We start from the raw sequence: 13,198 nt of genomic DNA, 5'->3' as shown, positions 1-13,198 counted from the left end.
AAGAGGCGGGGCCTCACTCGCCCTAGCCCGCCCCGAGGCTCAGACTGAGGCGTGGGAACACATCCTCACACCTGGGCCCTGGGTTCTGCGCTCGGGACGGGAGAGGCCGTGGCGAGCGTGAGCGCCAGGCTGCTCTCTCTCGCTAGGGAAGCGCTCAGACGTGGGCGCCGGGGCCGCGAGGGCGGGCCGGCTCAGGGCGGGCGCTTGGACCTCGGGCTTTGGCCCTTTTTCTCACCCCGCTGTCTGCCGGTAAAGTTTCAGTCCTGAGTTTAAAGAATAACCCCAAGCGGGTGGCTGAGTGTGAGCGAGCGTGTGTGACGTCGGGAGGCGCCGTGGCTTAACCAAGCCGCTCTACTCGGCTAGCCTTGGCTGGACCAAAACTGCTGACTGGCTGACCCCAGCGGTCACATTTGCCCTCTGGTTTTCTGAAAACCTTAAATCAGAGTTACTTTTCTCCCCGGCAACTCCCGAGGCTAATTACGCGGCCTCTGGGCTGCGAACTGATAAGCACGTGAGTTTCCCCCTCCCAGATACCTAACCGCTGGCGGTCGGAGGGTCTGAGGTTGGCCCCAACACGATTTTCGATTTGCTCTAACTCATTTATTTAAGTTTCACTGAGGCTGTGAATAGTGGATACCACTGAGTAGACCATGCCTGGAGTTGTCTACTGTGGTGGCAGAAAGGGCTACAGCAATAATGCGGGTATTTCAGGACACAATTTTAGTAGTTTTCCAAGTTCCGAGTTTTTCGGGCTTGGATTATCCAAATACTTTTAATTCTCCACTCCTCCTGGTGTGTGCAGTCGTAGTGGTAATTTTAATTAGAGTCCCGGACGTGAAAAATCTCTCTCCAAATTGTATTTGTTTTCTAAAGCTCGAATTCGTGTCCAGTTTTCAGTGCATAGGACACTGCGGGTTGTAAAAAACTAGATGTGCTCTCAAAACATGTTTTCAAGCTTCTCTTCCCATGCTCTGCGGCATGTTTGGACCGCTGTGCCTCCGCGAGGGCAGTCGGGGTCGGTTTGCCCGCCCGGGCGCAGCGGTACCGGGAGGCGGGAGGCGGGTTGGTAGGGGTCCAGCCGGAGGCTCCGCTCGTTGCGCCGTGACAGCTCCGTGCTCGGTGGATAAAAGCTTCCGAGAACGGTACACCTTATCAGTTGCCACCACCCTTCACCACGGACCGATTCATATTTTTCTGGGGATCTGCTAAGGGCGTCCCTTTCACACTCCATTCCCTCCCCACACCAGATCCGCGCGGGACAGGGAGTTGAGGGAAGGATGCGACGTGAAAGACCGGGCCTGGCGGGGGTTGGGCCGGGGGAGAGCGGGAAGGAATTGCAGCCAGCGTGTTAAGCCCTCATTAAAACACAAAACCTCTTCCCCACACGCCCTCTTTTTTTTTTGTATGGTCCCTACCGCGGTGCCTACAATAACCGTGTGAACAGAAACCCGAAACGCTCCGTCTTGACTTCTGAAACTTAACCCGAGGCAAAGCGCACAGTCGGCGGGGGCCAGGCGAGGCCTGTCGGGACTGGACCAGGTCAGCTCAGGACAATGGGGCCTCCGGGGGGAGGTGACCCCCATCCCCCAGGCTCTGCTGTCAGCCTCAGGGCGGGTCTCAGGCTGCAGCACCGGCGTCCTGGGCACGCATCCCACACGCTCCGACCTCCCACGACGCCACAGTCCCCTGTCCCCGCCGCCCAGCGAGTGGAGAGCCGGGCGCGCTGGGGTCGGCCGCCCCATCTCCTCGGAGGATGCGCCTGTGGCCAGTTAGCACCGACCACGGGGTAAAGTTCCACAGCCGGCCTGGCGCGAACTCAACCTTAACAACTTTCAGCAAGGGCTGTAACCTTTATTTTTATTTTTTGAAAGCGAATGCCTACAGGTGCAATTAACGTTCGCCACGCGAGCATATTAGCAGGCACTTACAAAGGCCGTGGTCAAAACCTGAGATCGTCCTTGTAAAAAAGGGGGGGGGGGGGTTCTTTTTCACTTTTCTGGTGTATTTGATTGCAATAATTGCGAAATACTGCAAATAGGGAAAAGGTTTTTTTGCAATAAAGTAGTAACTGGGTGTGGTTTTCCTATATTTTTCTTTTAAGTCTTAACTGCTGTACCATGTTATAAAGAAAACTATACTGGGGACATTCGAAAACCACACGTGGATTCAATGTCGCTTAAATATATTTTATAAGCAAAGAAGATCATATTCTGCAAGGGGTTGGAACAGTGCCTGATGGTTAGCGGTATGTAAGTTTGTTAAATAAACGCATAGGGCAAAATAAATACGTAAATAAATATCGGCGTTTTGAACATCATGAAAAGATTAAATGCTCACTTATCTGCAAAATACTTAACGTGAATACGCAGCACGAGAGTTATCAATTAGGCCTTTTTCCTCTGGTGTCTTCCACAGAAAGTCTCTAGGGTCAGAGGGAGGAAACTCTTTTAAATGCCCCAACATTCTTAAAAACAGTCGTGGGTTGCAGGGGGCCGAAGGAGGGAGGTGTAGGGGTGGTGTATGCGGAAGGAAAGGATGGAGAAGATGAGAAAACCGCGGGATTTCAAGCCTCATCGCCCTTCAGCGACATTCTTTTCAGCGAAAGTTGGTTGAAGGCTTCCTAAGAGCCGGGTAGGAAGAAAAGAGGTCCTCGCCCAGAGCAAACTCAGTTCTTTCCTTTTCAAAGATTTGTACAATGAGATAATTAAACCGACAGATACAAGGGACTTTACTACAAACGAAATGCCATTAGGAACGAAAGCCCAGGGTTACGGATCTGAAGGGAATGGAGAAGGGGAGAATCGGCCGCCTTCCCGAAATTGGTCATTTCGCCGGTGTTTTGTGCTTGTGTGATTTAACTCAAAGACGTAAGCGTGAGAGATTGATGCCGAGATCTGGAAACATCTGACTCTCCATGGCCCTGATCCTCCTCCCCAGCTCTTCCTCACCCTTTTAATACTGTGAAGTTATAGTTTATGCACCTGTATGTATATAAGTTTGCTGGTCTTGACCTAGGCTTACCTTGTCCCAAAAATTCGAGTTATGTTGCACAAACTAATGTTGTGATTGCTACAATTCTAAAATTGCCCTTGCAGCATTTTGGAAACGAACATGGGATCTTTTTAAAAAATTCTTTTTCTGCTTTTTTTTTTTTTTTTTTCATTAGAGCATTCTGATTTTTCAAGATCAATTGTCAGACTTCATTTGTGGCTTCTCTGAATCCTTAGAGGTGCTGCTTACAACTACTTTAAAAGTTTCTGATCACTTCAGTGTTTGGGTTCTTGTAGCAAATCACTAAGGCATGACACCACTTTAAAAAATGTCCTAACTTAGTTTCTCAGTGAAATATGGACAGCTCTGTTATTTTAAGAACTTGGTTAGTCTGCGAAGCCCAAGTGCACAGACTTCAAATTAAGTCCAATATTTTGCCCTATCTGAAATGTTATAATTGTGACACAATTTCTCTTATCCTGGGAAGTGCTAGTTTATTTTCCAGTGCTGGGGCAGGGGATACACATCATGCATCTGGTAGGCAGATTGTTGGGTCGCTTTCCCCAGCTACTAGGCTATTGTGAGCTGGCCATAGCTTTCAAGTGTGTATGAGAATATTGCACCCTGAGAGTGGAAGCCAGGGGCATAATCCTTGTAAATTTCATTATCTTTCTCAGCATCAAGCTGGCATCAGGTAGGCCAACCTAGGGTCACTGTGTGACACATATTTTCAAGCCAGTAAAGGAAAACAAAACTGAAAGCAAGGGCAAATTTAGGCCCACCAACCTTGAAGTCATCCATAAAACTGCTTCACTAGATAACAATTATTCTTGCCTGGTCAGCCACACAAAGTGCATCATATTTTTTAGCTTGCTCCAATAGGTGCTACTTATTTGTTACATCAGAAGCTCCAAGGTAGGAAATCTAAGATGCAAAGTCCCCTTTCTTGGAAGTTAGAATGTTTAAACTGATCTCTGTTATTAGGGGGCAATTTATTTAAAAGCTTTTATTTCATGAGTGGTGGTATTAGTGCTTAGCATATGCCCAAGGATGAAGGCTGGTTTTATTGCAGGAACTTGAGGAGATTGTATAATTAAGTAACCAGTTTTCCTATAAGCAACAGTCAAAACACTATTTTAACTGCCTCTTTGTGAGGGTTAAATTGATGTTGGCAGGCTTTCCTTTTAAGGATTAAAAAAAAAAGTTTCTTAAAGTTGACAGTTTTCCCTCTTTATTAAGGATATAGTTAGATATGGTCATTTTTTTTTCATGAAAATCATCTTTTAAAAATAACTACATCCCCATCTTCTTGAATGGAATGACACATAGTGGATGCACAATAACTGTTTTGGAATGAATTTCTTGTTGAAATCAATGAACTCACTGTCTCTTTCCATTTATATAGAATTTAGATACATTGGAATAGTCATATTGAAATAAACAACCATGAGCTAAACAACCAAGTGAATATGGAGAGAATATGCTTGAACATGAGCAAGAAAGCATTTATGAATGAGCCCTTAGTTCAGTCCTGAGCTTCCTGGCAGCCAAGTGAGAAAGAGAAACACTGTTAGTGAGTTTTCTAATTCTTATAATCAGAAAAGATGAAGCACATTGCTTTTCAAAAAAAGAGAAATTTTATCCAATTGCTGAATTTTAAAAGAACTACTGTCTTGTTCACAGATCTTAAACTTTTTGTTTTATTTAAAACAATTATTTTCTTTGTCTAAAATTCTTCCCCAAGTATGCACATTAACTATAATGTAAGTAATAACATTCATATTATGCAGAAGTGAAGGCAATAGTTTATCTTCTGACAGTTGAATAAGCCATCTACTAAAGTCTCAAGATTAAATGACGTTAATAGGACAGTACTTCACAGAGCTACAAAAACGTGGATTCTCCATAAAAAACTTTTTCCTTTGAGTTTCAGAAAAAAATGTTAATCAATGATTCCTGGAGCTGGTTGACTGGCACTACTTTATGAAAGTGAAAGAGACAGGCTCTACAGGTTTCTAAACTGTAAAATGCTGTGAAAGGTTTTAAGACAAAGTATTTGTCTATTTTCTTAACACTTTCATTAGAACTATTTATTAGATGTGTGCACAGTTATGCATTTATCAACTTATTCCTAAATTGATAGATACCTTTCTAAAGACCCCTCCTAGACTGGAAATAAGAAGTTGCCAATTATATGTTTTCTTTGGGAAAAATACAGAATACTATTGGACCTTCATGCTTTGCAAACCTATTGAAATACGTACTTTATGAAAAACATAGAAAAATATCAACTTTCCTTTTCCTAGACACAGCTGTTTTGTTTTTAGCAGATAAGGGCTTAACATTCTTGGTATCTATTGATTCAAAGGCACAGCACAGAAGTTCGTTTTCTTCTGGTTTTAGTCTTCATAACAATTTAATAATATAATAATGTATTGCGAACATTGGACTAAAATTTTTTAGAGATAAATTGGGTCTTAAGTAATAGTTCATTCCATTTCTGGGAAATGAATACTTTAAAGAGAGTAATAGTTCTTTGAGGAATAATAATATTCATCAGGACAATACAGTCTCTTTGGAAACAGTGTTATAGTGCTTAGCAGAGAGCAACCAAGCCCAGCTGCAGCATGGAGAAAGGCTGTGTATTATGCCTTGAATTTGTAAGAAAGGTGAACTGTACGTTTCCATAGCACTTTTAGTTTGAGAATCCTAGGAATGATTGAATCATGAATCAAAACTCACAGCAAATAGAAAATAAAAAAATAATGTAAATGATGTATATGGATATATGTGTATACCTGTATCTACAAATAGAAATATCTACATATGGATAGATATAAAAAGCACAAAGTAATTAAAGGTTTTTAAATTGACATGACTTGATTTTTAGTATATAAAAGTGTGTAGTAATATCTGGCACAGGCTAGTAGCTCAAGTCAGAGAGGAATATGGTGCATTTTGTAATTAAACCACCATTTATAAAATTGAAGTTAAAAAATTTGTATTTTGGTGTGTATTTTCTCTATTTTTGATAATTGGAGTCAAGTGTCAATTTATTTTATTTTAGTTACTAAAATACCTTATATTTTGCCTATTATATCTACATTTTAAGATAAGTTTTTATTGCAATTTAAAAAATTGTCCCATAGAAAAGCAGATTTTAGTGTTTTGAATGTCTTGGTGCAATGGGAATAAGATTATGTTAAAGGATTGGGAGATTGATTTTCTCTGGCATTCAGGTGGAACATATGAAAAATCATGTTCTTTTTACACAAACCCATGAAATAGTGATAACTATATACTTGTGTGCATAAATTCAGTTGAGATAACAAAGATTTGAGTAAAATTTAAAATAAAAAATATATAGTCATAATTCTATTTTGAGTGTGAATTGGGAGAAGACTAGCCATACTTTAATTTTAATAATGAAACACTTTGCTCTCATTAAAAAATGTAGTTTGAAAACTGATGTTAGGAATATCACTCACATAGTGAGAACTAAAACAAAACTTTGGGGGGAAATGATCTAAAAATGAAACCAAGGAGATTATAGACAGAGATCACTGATGGAACAGTTGGTGTGTGTAATTGAGAGTAATCATGGCCTGATTTTTCAGACTATGCCTTTCTCAGTTTGTCTGTTCTTACTCCCAGGCCACCAAAGTATTGTATACCTATTTTGAGTAATGCTCCCTGTTAAGCAGTGTGGGTGATACCTGATGAATACACCTCAATTCCTGCTCTCAGGAAACAGCAGGAAAATATATAGGAGTCTAAACATAAATAACTGTTAACATGAGATGGGATGTATTCAAGGCCAAAGTAAAAGGAAAACTGCATGCTGTGGGCACAAAGAGAAGGAAGGTTCATTTTTAAAGGGAGACTCATCAGTGGCAGCTCCAAAATTTTTGCGTAGTATTAGAAGCAGCAATTCAGTTGAAAGGCTGGGATGGCCCAAAGATTTTTCTTTTCTATTTCCTTTTAGACAAGCACACAGTTTTTATTTAGACGTTATATTCATTGTGATGTCTTTGTATTGCTGATAAACATTATGGGAATGGGAGGTGTCTAATTTAATCCCTTTGGTGCAATCACAGTATTAAAGGGAAAAGTGGCATTTGAGCAAAGCCTTGAGGAATATCCAGAGTGGCTACAGTCTTAAAAATGCTTTCTTGGAGAGGGATCAGCATTTGTAAAGACACAAGGGGGCTAAAGAGTGCAGGTGATTCTCAGGGAAATTTGGATGATCCTTAGCTGGGGTGAAGGATGTGGAGGAAAGAGTGAGGGGAGGAGTTGCCTTGGGAAAATGAATTAGGCTGTAGACAAATCACAGTAGTGCTTGTGTGCCAAGTTGGGTGTCTTCTTGAAGTCATTTGGAGAGTCACTGGATATTTTTAAGAGAAGTGGCATGTTCAGAACTATAATTCATTAGGTTGATCCAGTCAAGTTTCATCCTTGGTTTTGTTGTCATCACTAATTCGAATTGAAAACATTATAGTAGAAAAATTCCAGGACAGTTTTCTTTACTTAAAAAAAAAAAAAAATCCAATTTGTGATATTCTTTGTTTCTCAATGAAAGTCATTTAACCACCAGAAGAGGACTGTCAGGTAAGAGTGTTAACTCAGCCCTTGGGAAACTGACAGCTTTTAATTGGTTTCCCAAAGTTTATTTAGTGTGACCTGATTTAGACAAAAGTACATGTTCACTGCCTGTTTTGTAGTGTATTCATAGAATTATGCCAAGACTTCCACATCAATATTTACAGATTTGTTTTAAAATCTGCCACATTATAATTAAAATTACACTGTTATACACTCAAGGATTAAAAGAACTTTCTAAAGTGAGATTTTCAGCTTCATTGACTTCAAAGTAACACACAGTATATGAACACTGCTAGGCTATCTCAGATTTATCCAGATTAAATACTTTCAGTGACAGATTGAGCCATGATTCTTTCCTGCTACTTTCTTGCTAAAAGAGAGAAATAAGTTATGGTTATTTTTCTACAGGGTGTCATAAATAAATATTAAAGGGTGTTTCAATTCAGGTGTTATTTAACTGCTTTTAGACTGGTAAAGTTACATGAAAGGTCTTGTTGAAATGAAAGTAACTTGCATTTAAATATTGAATATACAATCAGTAAAGAACAGTAATGATTAATGGAGAAATAGGGGAGAGCCTTAAAATAGTGATTTTCTTTTTGTCACTGCATGGCTGGCAAGAATAAAACAAGGTTCTTATTAGTGAAAAATGGTTAACAGGTTTAGGGCTCTTGTTGAATCAGAGCAGAAAACATACAGTGCTGAGACTTCCCATCAGATAGTACTTTACGTCCAGCTTCATCCATTGACAGTCATCAAATGAACTCTTTAGGGAATTCAAAAGCTATGTAACATGTGATTTTTACCCTTGGGATATGTACTGTCCAGAAAATACTTTAATGATTGGAATACTTTAATGATTTATCAAGTGCTTGCTATGTGTCAGACACTCAGCTAACAAAGCACTATGTGGATGTTTATTTAATCCTTACTGGAACTTCTTGTGGTAGGACAAATCTTTATTTTAATGGTGAGGAGTCAGACCCAGTGAAGTTAAATTACTGCCAAGGTTTTATGATTTTAACAGGTAGTCAGGTTTGACCCAGGACATTTAATTCTGAGCCAGTGCTATTACCCATTACCTCCAAGAAGGATGAATGTGACGCAGACACAGTGTAAACAGGTAGGAGCAATGTCAGTTTGTCAACCAATGGTCATTGGCACCAATTCAACACCAACAGAAATTCCCAGTTTGGGGTGCAGTGAAGAAGGAAACTATTCAGTGAAAAATAGCTCAATTGTGATACAGCACAGTTGTAAAAACAGCTCAGCTGTGAGGCAAACCTGGGGCCATGCCCGTCCAGGGAAACACAATCTTCAGTCTTTGGTGGAAAGGGAAAGTACACTCCTAAAGCCAGAAGGGAGCTGGCTGATATAGATGAAAGTTCCTGCTCCTAGTCCCTGATTGGTCTGTTCTCATGCAGATGAGGACTCTAAATCTTTGCACTTTGATTGGTCAAAAAGACATTTTCCCAATTGGTCAGTATGGAGTTGCTCTAATTGGTTGGTGAAGATGTTGATGAGGACATAGCTGTGCATCTCATTAGATGGTTGAAATAGGATTTTAGGAACTCCTTTATAAGGGCTGGCTCAGATGGCAGAAACACAGTGCAGGCAGGCAGGCAGTTCAGTGCAGGCTTCTTTATGAAGTGCAGTTTGTGTGAGAGGCCTCTGTGTAGAAATAGCTGCCAGGCTCCGTTCTTTAAAATTTGGTCCCAGTTAGCCACCAGGAGCCCTTCTTAGTAGGTATCTTCTTTCTCAGGGTCCGAAAGTTTAAGAAAAAAATAACGGTGTTGCCAAAACAGTTTTGCCAAAACTGTGTTATATGTGGCGGTTAGTTTTTTGGGTTTACTTACAGAAAGTCTAATTACTCCACAAGAGGTCCTAGTAAAGTTTGTAGTAAAGAACATTTTTTGGCATCAGACACTGGGGTGGGTGGGGGTGGGAGTGGGAGTCAGGGGGTGGGGTGGGAGGGGACAACAATTTCAGCTCTGTCACTAGGTGCATGGCCTTATGCACCTTTTTCTGAACCTAGGGTCTCATCTATGGGTTTAATGATAACTAATAAAAGGGTAAGAATCAAATAGAATGATGGTATTAAATGACTTTTCTACAGGGAAAGAGAGAGATTATAGCTGATTAATTAATTGTGGGTCCTGAGAACAGGGGCCAACTTCCCTATTACTGTTTTGTTTCTTTATTAAAATGAAAACTCATTGCTTTTATATTATAGTAGCAATCTATGTTCATTGCAAAAAAATTAGTAAAAAATTTACTGTACTTTGAGCATTTAAATCTTAACTTTTTTCTATTATGAACAAGGATGAAATAAACATTGTAGGTAAAAAATGTGTGTATATTTTAAATTATTTTTAGTTTAAATTATTAGAAATGGAATCAGTTGACCAAGTGGTATTCACATTATAAACACTTTTGATATTTCCTACCAAATTACCTTTTATAACAATTAGACCAATTTATATCTGTGCCATCAATGTGTGAAAATACTAATTTTCCTGAAAAATCAACAATACTAGATAGAGTGATAGTTGCCTACCTGATAGGTGAAATAATATATACCATTTTAGTTTTATGGTTTGTTTTTAGATTTTATTTCTTTATTTCTCAGAGAGAGGGAAGGGGAGGAAGAAAGAGAGGGAGAGAAATATCGATGTGTGACAGGAACATCGATTGGTTGCCTGTCACACACGCTCCACCTGGGGCCTGGGTCCACAAACCACGCATGTGCCCTGACTGAGAATTGAATCGGTGACCTCTTGCTCAGGGGGATGACACCCAAGCAACTGAGACACACCAGTCAAGGCTAATGTTAGTTTTTTGATTACTGATGATGGTAGAATTTTTTTCATAGACTTATCGACTATTTGTCACTTTTTGTGACTCGACACACTTAAATTTTCTCTTGAGGTAGTGTTATTATTATTATTGAATTTAGACAGTGCTAATTATAATCAAGGCTCTTAATGTTTACCTCATGTATTATAAATATACCAGGGGGGGAGACCCCCAAATCCCAGAATTTATTTATAAAAAATGGTGTATTTATTCTTATATGTTTAAACTTCAGTCACTTTCAAAGTATTCTCTATTTGATGCAATATACCTAGCAAGACTTTTTCCCCCTGTCCAAAGTAGTTTTTGAACTTGTCAAGTTTGATGCTTTTTAGTGCTTCTGCCAGTTTTTGTTTTACTTCTTCCACAAAGGCAAAACATTTCCCTTTGAAGACCTTTTCATCTGGGGAAGCAAAAAAAAATGTTGCTACGTTGAGATTGAGTGAATAGGGAGGGCGGAGCACAGGGGTCATGCTGTTTTTGGTCAAAAACTGCTGAACACTCAGTGCTGTATGGGAAGGTGCAGTCGTAACTCACTCATCACAAAATGGGCAAAAGCATTGAAAGAGTCTTCAAAAAAATTCACTGAAGCTGAATGCATCCTCTCACAACAATGCCAGCTGGTACATTGATACAGGTGGGTTCGTAGAACATTCACCTAGTGGGGGAAGCCTGTACTACAAGATGCCCACACTCCAGAAGATAATTACATTTTTTGGGTCCCTCTTGTATGTATATTTATTTCAGTTTGTAATTTTCTATTAAATCTTATTTATGTTCTTGTTGATGTGTATATGTAGAAGTTTTTACTTTTCAAGTTTTTGAGTAGTTAATGTTTTTTTCCCAGTTAACGTATTTTATTCAATCTAGAATTTATTTTGGTATATTTTGTTATATAGGAATTAATTTTAATTCATCCAACAAACATTAACTGCATGCCTTCAATATACTAGATATCATGCTTTTGTTTGGGGAATAAATGGTGCTCAATTCAGGCAGAATTCCTGCTCCTAGGAGGCAGCTTCTTCTTCAAATGGATCATTAGTTGTCTCATACATTACTTTTTCACTAACATAAATTCCTCCTTCATTACATGCCAAACCATGAGTATAATAAGTTCTACTTATAGATTTTCCATTTGATATCATTTGTTTATTTCTGTGCTAGTATCTCACTGTTGCAATTACTATAATTTTAAAACAATGCATTTTAATAAATGCAAAGGCTAATTTTATTTCTCTTAATTTTTCTTGACTTGTCACTTTTATTTATTTTTACTATTTTTTATTGTGGTATATGAGATCTGTGCAGAAAAAGTCCAGCCATTATAAATATAACAAGAATGGGTTTGAGTGGCATTGATGTAATCTGACAGCCAAGGAGAGTGGACTGGAATGTACATGTTTGAACAATGATGACTTTGCTGTACTAGTCAGTGAGGACAGTAGATGCAGTTGAGTAAGCATGTGTACTGTGTGGTTGTCACATTCAAAATAACCAAGCAAGTAGAGCAACAAATCTGCATCAGATTTTGTGTGTTAAGCTTGAATGTTCCTTTGCGGAAACTGTTCAAATGATTGAGCTATGGTCAACGGGTGATTGGCAGCCTCAACATAACAATGTGCATGCTCATGTATGATGTCTTGTGAAGAGTTTTTGGTGAAACATCAAATCACCCAGGTAACTCAGCCCCACTACAGCCCAGATTTGGCACTCTGTGACTTCTGGCTTTTCCCAAACCTAAAAGCATCTTTGAAAGGGAAGAGATTTCAGACCATTGATGAGATTCAGGAAAATACAATGGGGCAGCTGATGGTGATTGGGAGAACTGTGTGAGGTTCCAAGGTGCCTACTTTAAAGGGGACTGAGATGTCATTTTCCTATGTATAATGTTTTCTGTATCTTTTATCTTCTTCAATAAATGTCTCTATTTTTCATATTACATGACTGGACATTTTCTGAACAGAGCTCGTACTGCAGATAACATAAAATAAAATTGGCTATTTTAACCATTTTTAAGTGTACAATTAAGTAGCATTAATTATATTCACAACATTGTGCAATGATTGTTACTATATCTTTCTAGAGTTTCTCATCACCACAAACAGAAACTTTGTACCTCTTAAACAATAACTTGCAAGAACCCCCCTCCTCCGGCCCCTCATAACCTCTAATCTACTTTTTTTTCAATGAATTTGCTTATTTTAGATATCTTATACATGTGGAATCATACAACATTTGTCCTTTTTATGTCTACCTTATTTTACTTAGCATAATGTTTCAAGGTTCATCCATGTTGTAACATGTATCAGAACTTCATTCCTTTTTATGGCTGAAAATATGCCATTGCATGTAATACCACATTTTTTATGTCCATTCATCTCTTGGTGGTGACTCTTGTATTTATACTTCTGGAAGAAATTTAGAATCATTTTGTAAAGTACCTCTCCCAAATCCTCTAATGTCTTCTTAAGATCCTCTCAGGGCTCTTTCTATCTACCTTTCCTTCTGTTAATCCATTCTCCTCAGCACACCAAAAAATATATTTTTAGCCAATCTGACAAAAAAAGAAGAAAAAGGTATAATTTTGATTCATTCACACCAGGCAGCTATTGTTGTGTGGGCTGTTATCATTTTTTAAAAATTTTGACAATCTAAGGGAAAAGAGGTCAGTGCCCCTGACTAAATACTCTGGTATTGTGTGTTTTAAAGTTCTTGCTGCACCCTGGTTAGAAGTCTCTGGCCTATTGGA

At 39.2% G+C, this 13,198-nt stretch overlaps 1 long non-coding RNA gene across 3 annotated transcripts in view; it reads left to right on the top strand.

Moving 5' to 3' along the window:
• The first annotated feature begins 50 nt into the window (after positions 1-50).
• LOC150007718 (uncharacterized) overlaps positions 51-13,198 on the top strand; it is a 99,750-nt gene continuing 86,602 nt past the window's right edge. Inside the window, exon 1 of one of the 3 annotated variants that reach the window (XR_016511833.1) lies at positions 51-111. This is a non-coding gene — a long non-coding RNA (uncharacterized LOC150007718). The other 2 variants (XR_016511834.1, XR_016511832.1) reach the window with 2 other exon arrangements.

The sequence above is a fragment of the Furipterus horrens genome, unplaced genomic scaffold (assembly GCF_987537825.1).
Source record: "Furipterus horrens unplaced genomic scaffold, mFurHor1.1.pri manual_scaffold_6, whole genome shotgun sequence".
Taxonomy (NCBI): Eukaryota; Metazoa; Chordata; class Mammalia; order Chiroptera; family Furipteridae; genus Furipterus; species Furipterus horrens.
This window is presented reverse-complemented; position numbering and strand designations above follow the sequence as displayed.